General features: G+C 33.7%; 2 pseudogenes; one reads left to right on the forward strand and one right to left on the reverse strand.

Moving 5' to 3' along the window:
• The first annotated feature begins 1,431 nt into the window (after positions 1-1,431).
• On the forward strand, positions 1,432-10,445 carry LOC143625700 (NADP-dependent malic enzyme, chloroplastic-like; annotated as a pseudogene).
• A 1,072-nt stretch (positions 10,446-11,517) lies between these two features.
• On the reverse strand, positions 11,518-12,214 carry LOC143625701 (putative ribose-5-phosphate isomerase 2 pseudogene; annotated as a pseudogene).
• Positions 12,215-12,646: the final 432 nt, after the last annotated feature.

A 12,646-nucleotide genomic window follows, 5' to 3' on the forward strand; every position in this document is an offset into this window, starting at 1 on the left:
ACGAGCAAAGTCCGATAGTTTCAACAGCTTGGGACATTTATTATGACTGCCAATCTCGTTATCCATCGTCAGCATCTGTTGCAATAAGACATTCTGTGATGCTACCGCATAATAAGATGAATTCTGAGCAGCCATGATAAACTAACTAATAAACTTCAGGGATTAAAATTGTCAAATTATCACAATTTATTCGTTTACTGTTCACACAAATGAACCAGTAACGAATGAACCAGTAACGAATGGGATATTTGTTAATACTTTAACGAATGGGATATTCGTTAAAAATTGATTACTTTAACAAATGGGATATTCGTTAAAATTTTGCTAACGAAAGACAGTTAACGTATGTGGCTTAACGAATCAGGCTTAACGAATAAGATTTGAACGAATGAGGTTTGATCTTGACGAATGAGATTGAAATTGTAACGAATGAGTGGTTAGGTCTTAGCGAATGGTTAGGTCTTAAGTGTAAACAGTGTAACGAAACAGGCTTCATCATAACGAATAAGACTTCATCTTAACGAATAAGTCTTCAACGATTCAAACTTCCAATTTAAACTTCCAACTCGTCCGAATCTTACTGAAACTGCTAAAAACTTATATCAACACACTCCAAAACCAAATCCGAACCTTAATTGCCTAATCCGAACTCACAAACACAGAACAAACTGATTCAATTCCTCATTAAACACAGTCTCTGTTTCTACAATTTCCAATTTACCTTAAAACTCAATCAATTCATCATGAAACGAATCAATTGAACACATTTAGATCAACTATATTAACTAATTGCATCGTAAATCAGATCCCTAAGCTCTGATACCACTTGAAAGAGCTTGGGAATGGATCTAGATCTTGATAACAACGATGCACATGATGATTCTTATACGATTAGGCTTTTAATATATTATGCATGTGTAGTGTGTGAATTGAGAGAACAATCGGACAGAGTAACGAGAGAGAATTGATTACTGAACTGAAAAACTTGAAAAACTTACATTAATGAATAAATTACAGAATATATATAGGGGGTGACCACATTCGTTAACTTAACAGTTAACGAATGTGTCATTCGTTACATTAAACCATAGGAATGAACTCCTCATTCGTTAATACTTTAACCTATAACGAATAGCCCTCATTCGTTATCTCATTCGTTAAACAGGGATAACGAATGAGCTTACAATTAGACGAATGTGTTACATTCGTTACAGGGTAACGAATGTAACATTACGTTAGAGTGAATGGCTCATTTAGCCATATTTACATTAAGACCCCTATACTTTAAACTAATTACATTAATGTCCTGATAAAGACTGAGACGTACAAAACGTGTATCAGAAGCTTTAAATACAATGGTACATGTTATTAATCTTACTCCTTGTATTCCTTTGCATAATGATGTTCCAGACAGGGTTTGGAGTGGCAAAGATGTTTCATATCGTCATTTGCGGGTCTTCGGATGCAAAAGAGTTTGTACATATTCCCAAAGATGAAAGATCAAAGCTTGATGTGAAATCTAGACAATGTATATTCCTTGGTTATGGGTAAGATGAGTTTGGATAAAGGCCATATGATCTGGTTTCAAAGAAGCTTGTAAGAAGTCGTGATGTTGTGATTGTGGAAGATCAAAGTTTGAAAGATATTGAGAAGACGCAGGTAGTTCCTCAGTACACTGACGATCTTATTGATTTGGATCCTGTTCCTACTCAGCATACTGAGCCACATCACGAAAATGATATTCAGAATGACGAACAACATGGTCCCAATAATGTTGATAATCAAAAGCAGGAAGAGTTGGATGAGAATATTCATCCCAAGTTACCAGTAGATATGCCTGCATTTGTCCCGCTCAAGCGGTCTTCGAGAGACTGTCAACCTTCTACTCGTTATTCTACCGGTGAGTACGTCTTACTCACTGATGGGGGGAGAGCCCGAGTATTACAAAGAGGCACTGGAAGATAAGCATAAAAGAGAGTGGGTTGAAGCCATGCAAGATGAGATGGATTCCTTTTATGAGAACAATACATTTGAGTTGGTGAAGTTGCCTAAGGGCAAAAGAGCTTTGAAGAACAAGTGGGTCTACAAAGTGAAGACTGAAGAACATACCTCACGGCCTAGGTACAAGGAAAGATTGGTGGTCAAAAGGTTCAGTCAAAGAAAAGGTATTGATTTTGATGAGATTTTTTCTCCAGTTGTGAAGATGAGTTCCATTAAGGTGATTCTTGGTTTAGCTGCTAGTCTTGATATTGAGGTTGAGCAAATGGATGTCAAGACAACATTCCTTCATGGTGATCTGGACAAAGAAATCTGGATAAAGAAATCTATATGGTTTAGCTGCTAGTCTTGATATTGTATTGCTATTATTGGTGATGTTGGATTTGAAGCGGCTCTAGTAGTCCCGTGGTTTTTACTCTCGCCTTGAGAGGTTTTTCACACTAAAATTTTGTGTCTCTTATTTACTTTTAGTTTATACTCTATTTGTTTTGCATCCTCATTGGTTCATTCGGGTCAGAAAAAAGTTTGGCCAAATGAAGATTAATTCCGCATTTTTGTTTACCGTTCGTGGCTAAATGGTCGTTTTTCCTAACAAGATCGACCCATACAAAAGCTTTCGTGTTAGTGATCAAGCACCAACATATTGTATCACTCCTTTTTCTTCTTCAATGGCGTAGAGCCGTCGTAGATAGTATGGAAGGGCGTAATGGTGTATGACTAATTGAATAGTAATTCCATTAACTACTTGCAGACATATCCATCCTAGTTGTCAAAAAGTTATAACATAGCAGCCTACGTGGAGATTAAGTCTATTTATGTTCTTTGTAACAATTTCGCAAGTCTCCAACCATTCATTCACACTTCAAAATCTCCAATTCTCTCTCAAGCCCTAATCACATTCTCACCTCCAATCGATCGAAGAACAAACTCTAATATTTCTAACCGAACGAAGAATGAGCCCTAATATTTATAACAAAACTAATTCGACTAAACAATGATTAAACTACTTATATTAATATAAGATTAGATAATGTGTAGGCATGTAGCTAGATAAACAATTAAATAATAATCAACTAAAAAATATCTTGCCTTGATTTACCCATCATTGTCGAGTAGTAAGGTACTGATGGAACCATATAGTCTACACTACAAGTGATTTCTCCAAGTTACACAACAACAGCACAAGCAACAACATCACTGGTATCATCACCATCACCAGTAGAACGACAGTAGCAGCAACAGAAACAACAACGTTCATGATTTTAACAATTTCAATATAAACTTTGATAATTAAACTATTTAGTTTTTATTAATTCTTTTTGAATATATGTTGTTGATTATTTTAGTTATTATTAAATTTTTGTAACTTTTTTACAAACTATATAATCGTTTAAACCTTCAAAAATTATATATATATATATGTAGGGTAAGGATCCTAACAGAACCATTGGCAAATTGAGAACTTTGAGAACCATTTTGGACCACTAAAAAACCCTCTAAAAAATATTAAAAAAATTATAAAACAAACAAAACCGAACATTTTAAAAAAGTAAAAAAACTAAAATTCTTATATTTCATTCCGGTTTCATTAAAAAAACCGAAATTTTTTTTTCTTTTTAATTCGTATTATACCTATACACATATGTATACTTTCATTTAATCTCTAGTTATGTAATATACACATATGTACATTATCATTTACCTTAAATTATACAAATGTGTATAGGAAAAAACATGTGTGTACATATTATACATATATGTATAATAAAGAAAACCGTTTTTTTTTCTTTTTAATTCGTATTATACCTATACACATATGTATACTTTCATTTAATCTCTAGTTATGTAATGTATACATATGTACATTATCATTTACCTTAAATTATACATATGTGTATAGGAAAAAAACATGTGTGTGCATATATGTACATATTATACATATATGTATATGTATAATTTAGCTAAACTGAGAATTTTTTTTACATTTTTTTTCTTTTTTTTTTGAAACCGGAATCATAAATAAGAACTTTGGTTTTTTTACTTTTTTTATTTTTGTGTTTTTTTTTGTTTTATGATTTTTTTTATTTTTGGGTTTTTTGTGGTCCAAAATGGTTCTCAATTTCCAAAAAGTTCCCACATGATCCTGATCCTATATATATATATATATATATAAATATATATATATATATATATATATATATAGGGTGGGTTCTAGTGAAAACTCATTTTAAAGAGAAAACTTAAAAACTCCTAAAAACTTCTAAAAAACTATTTTTAACTTTTTTTAAATTTTTTTTGAAGTTTCTTTTTTTTTCCATTATTCTTATATGTTGTTATTGGTTCAAAAAAAAACAAAAAAAACTTGTCGGTAACCTCGTCGATATAGTGCGCATGTGTAATAGTTTGCATTGCATATATGCAAAAGTGTTTTTATTGCATAGAATACAACACTATTGCACATATTTGATACACACCATTGTATATATGCAATATAAGAATAATACACACATCGAATACACATTAGTATGTATGTGTAATACAACATTGCACATGTGCACCACATTGAATTTTATTTTATTATTATTTTTTTCCATATAATACAACACTACTACACATATACAATACATAAATATTGAATACATGCAATAAAACACTATTAAACTCAAAAATACATAGTAATACAACGGTATCGCACAGTAATACGATGTGCATTACAACGGTTTTTTATTTGTTTTTTTTTTATTTTTTTATTTTTTTTTATATTTTTCGAGTGAAATATAAGAAAATATAAGAATAATGGCTCAAACAGAATTTTGAAAATATTTTTTTATTTTTAATTTAAAATAATTCTTTAAGAGTTTTTAGGAGTTTTTAAGTTTTATCTCTAAAGGGGAGCTTTCTCTTGATCATCTCCATATATGTATATATATATATACACACATACATACACATATGTTAAAAATCAACTTTTAACACACTCATAAAACTTACTATTTATCAAAACATTGAATATGGACCACATATTTTTTAAAGTATAAAAAAAACAACTTTTAACGCACTCACAAAACTTCTTATTCATCAAAGCATTGAATATGAACCACCCATTTTTTAAATTTGATAATTACAGGTTTATTCACGTCGATTCGCCGTAGCAACGTCCGGGGTCGACAACTTTCGGGATTTACTAATGACCGGGTTTTACCGACCTGTTTGTTTACTTTCGGTACCGTCACAAATGTAATTGAAACTAACCGAATTCACATAGACTCACTGCATTATGTTTTAGTTCCGATACCGTAACGAAAACTGACCGGATACCGATTTTTTTTGTTATGGTATCGTAACGAACATGACGGAAACCGACCGAATTCGTAAACTCACCACCTCAACGCCCGAAATCGACAATGGTTGGGTTTACCAGCACTCGAGTTTTACCGACCGACACAACCTCCATTGGTCCGTCTCAATTTTTAATTTTTTTTTGTTTTATAACGCACGTAAGCGAAACCGACCAAATTGCATCAACGTACCGCTCCAACGCTTGAGTTTTACTACCGTTCGGGTTTTACCGACCTGCCCAGCGCAACACGCTGTAATATCTCGGATTTTTCGTATTTGTTTAAACCAATTCGAGAATGTAATTCGGATCTTTTGAACTATTTAAAACTTGTATTTATTGGTATTTAACTTGGTTTAACTTATTTTATAATTTCATAACTTTTAATCATGCCAAATAGTCCCTAACAATCTTTAAAATCGTTTAAAACGGCTAAAAATCGTATTTTCGGGAACTACAAGGACTAATTTTGCCATTTTTTTTCCTATTTTCGATTAAATTAACAAAACTTAAACTCCAAGAAATGCTATTACATATCCCAAGACGTTTTCTTGTTGTCCAAGTCGAAATCTCTATGTTATTATACCCGATTTTGTCATTAATTGATTATTCGGTTTCCTAAAATTTCCTAATAAACAAGCCTTAACCTTTAATATTTAAACAAGGAATATCATAAAACCCTAAATTATTAATTAAATACCAACCACCCTATCTAAAATCCACGAAATTCCCGTTTCCCCATTGTTGGTTTCTTCAATTTTTTCAAGTTCTTCAAGCCTTCGTTGACTTTCAAGCTTCAAGACCTTTTGACCTCCATTATCTCTTGTTCCATTCATCGTTCAGGTAAGTTGTCTGCTTCAAATTGTAGATTTTTATCTGTAGAAAAAAATCTTTTAATCAATTTTGCCGATTGAGGGAGTCTCGGTGGTCAATTGGATTCAAACCCGTCCTAGGGCATAGTAATCAACATCTTTGACTAGTCGATTTCTCATGCTTTTGGTCCGAACCGGCTTTTAGTTCAGAAGACTTTTATTTTCGTAACGAGATTTTAAGGCTACTGACCAAAACCCGACTTCTGACTCGCTGTTCGGATTCTGCTCAGTACCGACTCGCTTAAATTTTAAATTTAACGTAACTAGAGTTCTAAACATCCATTTGAAATGATTCCAGTGGCATCGAGTTTTCTTTTACTCATATTTTCATATCTAAAAGTTTAGGTTCAGTTAGTTTGTTTCATGCCACGCGTTAGTGGACAACTCGCTTAATTATTAACTCGTTTATCATTATCATTATACACTTGCCTTCGGTTTAAGGTGAGTTTGATCATTCCCCTATTTTTACTAATTTTATAATGTTTTGGGGATATATGTGTATCTATTCATATTTTATATCATATATATATATATATATGAATCAGCCGGCGAAGTGCTTATCATCCAAGGACGAAGACCACGGGTTTTATCGCCTTTAATCTTCTACTCTTATTTATTTTCACCATGAATTCCTTTATTATTGTTTTGTTTTATTTTATGATGCTAGGCTAAACATTGTAGACTGCCTAGGCATATGATGAACCTATTTTGACTTTGTGTTTTGATTTGGGATTTATTTATCGTTATGGTTTTAATGATTTAGTAAAAGGTCTAATCATATTAAACTGATGCATATGGATACTTAGGATTGTTTGAGTGATTGTTATTATTTCATAGCTGCCTTGATTATTGTTTGTCATTATGATAGGTTGCTATTAGGTCAATTACTTTGTGTTTTTGATTATTTTATGGTTGATTTGCAATAAGATCATAGGAATAATAATTATTAATTAAATAAACCTAAGTGTGTTGCTAACCTAAAATCTGTAAAGTGCTTGATTATTGATAGATCTTTATTATTTAATATTGCTAGATTTAATTATTCGTAAGGAGTCCGTCTAGGTTTGATTATTTATTATTGTCTATTGAATCAATTAAATATATGAAACTGCCTTTGATTTTCGCGCTGTAAGGTAGGATTTCATATAAAGGAACTAAGTCATAATTAATTAGGTGACTGTAAGGAAACTTGATTTTTAATACTGGTGTTCACTAAAACTTATTAGAAATTCATAGGTGTTTCTTGAGAAGGGCCAGGGGTCCTGTTCGGGTTTTCTCTTAAGTGTCTATTTTACGATTCCAGTCCATAACTTAATATTTTCCCGGTTAATTCATAACTAAAATTTAAGGGATTCTAGCATAGGTAGTTTTCTCATCATCATCTTATTTACTCAAACTTGTATTTTCATTTATTTTACTTATTGTTCTTAATTAGTTTTAATTATAGTATTAAATTAGTATTTTAAACACCCCCCCCCTAAACAAATAATAAATAAATAAGTCGTGTCTATAGTTGAGTCAAATTAGCTAATAAACGTAGTTTAAAGAGTCTCGTAGGTTCGATATCCGGACTTACTTAGCTTTACTAGAGTCGATCAGTTCACTTGCCAGTTAGTAGTTTAGTCGAGTTTTAGAGAGTCTAGAGTGTTACTTAGTGTTTATTTTTAGTTAATTTAGTTAATAATTATTAGACTACTTTTAGCACATCACTCGCAAACATAATTATTGTGTGTATATCAATTAAATGCTAATTGCTGTTTTCTTATGTGTTTACTTTATCGCATTCGGAGAGGTCCAACATATTCTCATTATAGTATGGTCATACGGCCGTCGTAGTAACCTGAGCCCGATTCGCTTGGCGAAGGTAAACCGACAATCTCAGTCATTGTAACCAATGCCCGATTCGCTTGACAACTGTTTAATGGCACACTAGCATGTCTATGGTTTGTTATGGTTTGATTGATTACTACCCACATATGTTTGTTTGCGCATTTAACATTTATCATATATTATATACATATTACTGTTAGTGTCAAAATTGGTGATCATCTCACTCAACATGTGTTGTTGGTAAACTGTGTTATTTTCTACGCATATGCAGGTTGCTTTGAATTGAAGTTTGACGTGAAAAGGACACCTAGACAAGACCTTAGGATTTAATGAAGACAATTATTATTTAAGTTTATTTCGGATTATATTTACTTATTTGAATTGTTTTGTCATATTTGTAAAATTGTGTGTACTCTTTGAAATAAAATAATTAAATAAATATTGTCATTTATATTCATAATAGTACCTTTAAACTGTAAACAATCGACTCACACCCCGACATTTTCGCCTTAGGTTAGGATGCGATATACACCGACTAAAATACTAGTTTAAATTAAAACTGTAAATCCAAATCTTATCTAAAGTTGTACTATCCTTTCTTTTCAATAAATGCTACCACCAAACAAGTTATGTTCAATACATGCTTTTCAACATTTAACAATCAACAACACTATCTTTTAATAAATTATAAATATATTCTTTAATTTATAATGCATTTGATCTTCTTGCAAAGTATAGTCCAACTCACCTTGTTTTCAATGATGACATACAGGTACATTATGAAACATTAAAGCTCGAAGAATTTAACGATGTTTTTATTCATAGATTTTTAAACTTTTTATTCTATTTTAGGGGACAGCATCGGTGGTACTTGCAGGGCTTATTTCTGCACTAAAATTAGTCGGTGGATCATTAGCTGATCATAGATTTCTTTCCTTGGAGCTGGTGAGGTATGATACATAAATATGAATAATATCCTTTTTTTCGTTTCATTTTTACGTCTCGTTTTTGTTATTATTATTAATTATTATTATTATTATTATTATTATTATTATTCTTTTCTTTTTCTTTTTTTTAGGCTGTCACGGGCATTGCTGAACTCGTAGCTCTTGAGATATCAAAACAGGTTAAAATCTAAAACAACAATATTTACATAACTCATACTACCAACTAAATATAAAAGGTTCTGAAAAATGAAATGACATATGCTTTAAGTATTTAACTTATTATCTAATCACGCAGACGCGAGCCCCACTGGACGAGGCTCTCAAGAAGGTCTGGCTAGTGGATTCCAAGGGTCTGATAGTTAAATCCCAGTTAAACTCCCTTCAACATTTCAAGAAACCATGGGCCCACGAACACGAGCCCGTTACAAATCTCCTGGATGCTGTCAAGGTGTCATTTTAATTTTCTTGTTATGTGGCTTGACATATAAACATGTGGATATGTTGGCTCTCATCATGATGTGGTTTCAGGCAATCAGACCGACCGTGTTGGTTGGATCTTCAGGGGTAGGACAGACATTTACCAAAGAAGTTGTCGAAACCATGTCATCTTTTAACGAGGTATTTAAATTTATTTAATTTATTTAATACTTGTATCTAAGTATTTCCTATAAGGAACACGTGATTTATAGAAACCGGTTATTCTTGCTCTTTCAAACCCGACTTCAAAATCCGAATGTAGTGCCGAACAAGCTTATACTTGGAGTCAGGTTTGGCTTTCATTGACTTCTTATTATTACAAATATTTATTTATTTTTCTAGTGTAACTTTTTGTGTACCTTAGTGTAGGGTCGAGCCATATTTGCTAGCGGAAGCCCGTTTGGCCCTGTCAAATATAATGAAAAAGTCTACGTATCCGGACAGGTGTTGACTTTTTATTTATTTCTAAATTTCTAATGCAAGATGATTGTAAAATACTGAAATGTGAATTATGTTGACTTTTGTTGCAGTCAAACAATGCATACATTTTCCCAGGATTGGGTCTGGGATTAATAATTTCGGGAGCGATTCGTGTTCATGAAGACATGCTTTCAGCAGCCTGTAAGTTTGTATCATAACAAAAGTTACATATTTTATTGTGTAACATTAATGTTTACTATTGTTATTTACTAAACAGCTGAAGCTCTGGCTGTACAAGTCACACCAGAGCATATTGCGAAAGGACTAATATACCTTCCGTTTAATAATATTCGAATGATTTCCGCTCATATTGCTGCAAAGGTGGCAGCCAAAGTATATGAACTTGGTAAGATCACACGGCTCTTTATTTTGTCACCTACTAATTTTCTTTTAATCTTTTTTTCGGGTTGTGTAGGTTTGGCTAGTCGGGTTCCTCGACCCGAAAACTTGGTGGCTTATGCTGAGAGCTGCATGTACAGTCCTAATTATCAGAAATATTGTTAGAAAATATTGAAATTGTTTATGTTATTTTTGGTTGATAAAATTAGAAGAGAGTATTTATGTCATTTTTATAATTTAATCTTGTAGCACTCATGGGCTATGGGTTGTTAGTTTGTCACATTTGACAAAATGGCTGTAAATCTTCTTATTAAATAACCATATTTACTTTATGAAACACAAATTCTATTTAGTAAAAGGTAAAATCATAAAAAAAAAATAGACATTTGGACTAATAAGTTTATGACAATGAATATTGTTAAAATATGTGGCGTAGAACTATAGAAGTTGATGACAAATTGGAAAAGACGCGTGTACTAGCGAGTTATTTTTGCCACTTATACAGATCAATAGCACGACACACTACTATTAGCACTAGGGACGAGTAATTTGTGCCTAATAGTTTTAATGGGAGTAGTTTTCGTCTAGAGGCTAGAGTGTAATGTTTTATGCATAGAGTACTTTTTACGTCTAGTTATGTCATGTATTATGATTTTGTATGTTCTATATCGCTGATATAATTATATTCCACTAAGGCATGTGCCTTTTTTATTGGTTTAAAAAATAAATGTTTATAATTGGAAAATGTTTTAGCTAATGCCCTTTTGAAAAATTTGATTTTTAAAATGTTTATTCGGTAACTCCGTAAAAAAGCTTTTTGAATAATATTTTAGTGTCATTCTCGAAATCTCAAAATATCTTGGGCTTTTGCAAAGGTTGGGCCGAATTTAATTGTAAGAAAATTTGCATGTGACAGCCCACAAACTCAAAGGCATATAATGGTGTAAAACCCACGGCCCAACGCATTATTTAACAATTAGACAAAATGGCAAAAGACGTCCTTTACGTTTGACCTGATTTTCATTAGACGTCCTTTAATGAAAGAAATAGCAAAAGGCATAATTAATGTTTCAAATTTGTTTCAAGTTACGTCCTTTGTCACTAACTCAGTTAAATTTTTTTGTTAAATCTGTTCATATGCCTTGCACATGAAGGTATTTTTGAAATTTTATATATAAATTATTTTATATTAAAACTAACAAATACCCCCCCTTCTCTCTCCTTCTTCCATCCACCATCACCACCCATCTTCTTCTTTCAACATCCAAAACCCTACCACCTGTTGCCGACTGCCACCACTGCCACCACCTACCGCCGCCACCACCACCTGTTGCCGACTTCCACCACCTGTTTCCGACAACACAAGACCCCCCCAAACCCTCAGCTTCGCAACACACCCAGCTTCCTTAAACAAAATTTGAAGCTTGGACGCCGTAAATTTCCAGCAAAACGACACGATTTCGACCGACATCGCTAACCCGCTTCTACCTATATAATCCACAAGCTTAGACTTGTCTACGATTACTACAAACTTTTTACAACACCCCTCAATCATTTTCTCCCGAAGCAACGACCCGCCCCGGCCTTTGACCAGATTCATATCCGGGTCGACTTCATCGGCACCATCGATGGCTAAATCAATGACTGGATGGGTGTCGATATCCGAAAGGGGTATCCCTAAGGACAAAGCCTGCTGGTGGGTTTGGGTGGATGTGGGGATTCCGATGATGTTGGCGAGTTTGCCTTGGCGAAGAAGCTCTCCTATGCGGTCAATCGCGTGTTTGGCGGTGGAGCCGGTGCCGAGGCCGAGGACCATGCCGGACTCGACGAATTCGATGGCTTTGTAGGTGGTGATTTTCTTGAGGTCGTCTTGGGTGAGGATGAGTTGCGGTGGCGGCGGCGGGTTTTTTGGATCCAAGGTAGGCTAGAGCCATGTGAGTGATGTGGGTTTTTAAGGGATTAGTGGATAATGTGTTTGGGGGTGAGGATTGATGGTGTTGGTTTGATTAGGGTTTTGAAGATCTAGAGTTGGAAATGGGAATAGGGGATTTGGAGAGAGAAAGTGGTGCGGATTTGGGGTTGTGGTGGTGGTATTTGTAACAGAGGATTTCAGGTTATGCGAGCACGACAACAGGTGGTGGCGATCGACAACAGGTGGTGGAAGTCGGCAACAGGTGGTGGTGGCGGCGGTAGGTGGTGGGCAGTGGTGGCAGTCGGCAACAGGTGGTGGGGTTTTGGATGTTGAAAGAAGAAGGAGGGTGGTGATGGTGGATGGAAGAAGGAGAGAGAATAGGGAGTATTTGTTAGTTTTAATATAAAATAATTTATATATAAAATTACAAAAATACCCTCATGTGCAAGGCACA

The sequence above is a fragment of the Bidens hawaiensis genome, unplaced genomic scaffold (genome assembly GCF_021521415.1).
Source record: "Bidens hawaiensis isolate Kalapana, Puna unplaced genomic scaffold, B.hawaiensis_p1.1 tig00004192_1, whole genome shotgun sequence".
NCBI lineage: Eukaryota > Viridiplantae > Streptophyta > Magnoliopsida > Asterales > Asteraceae > Bidens > Bidens hawaiensis.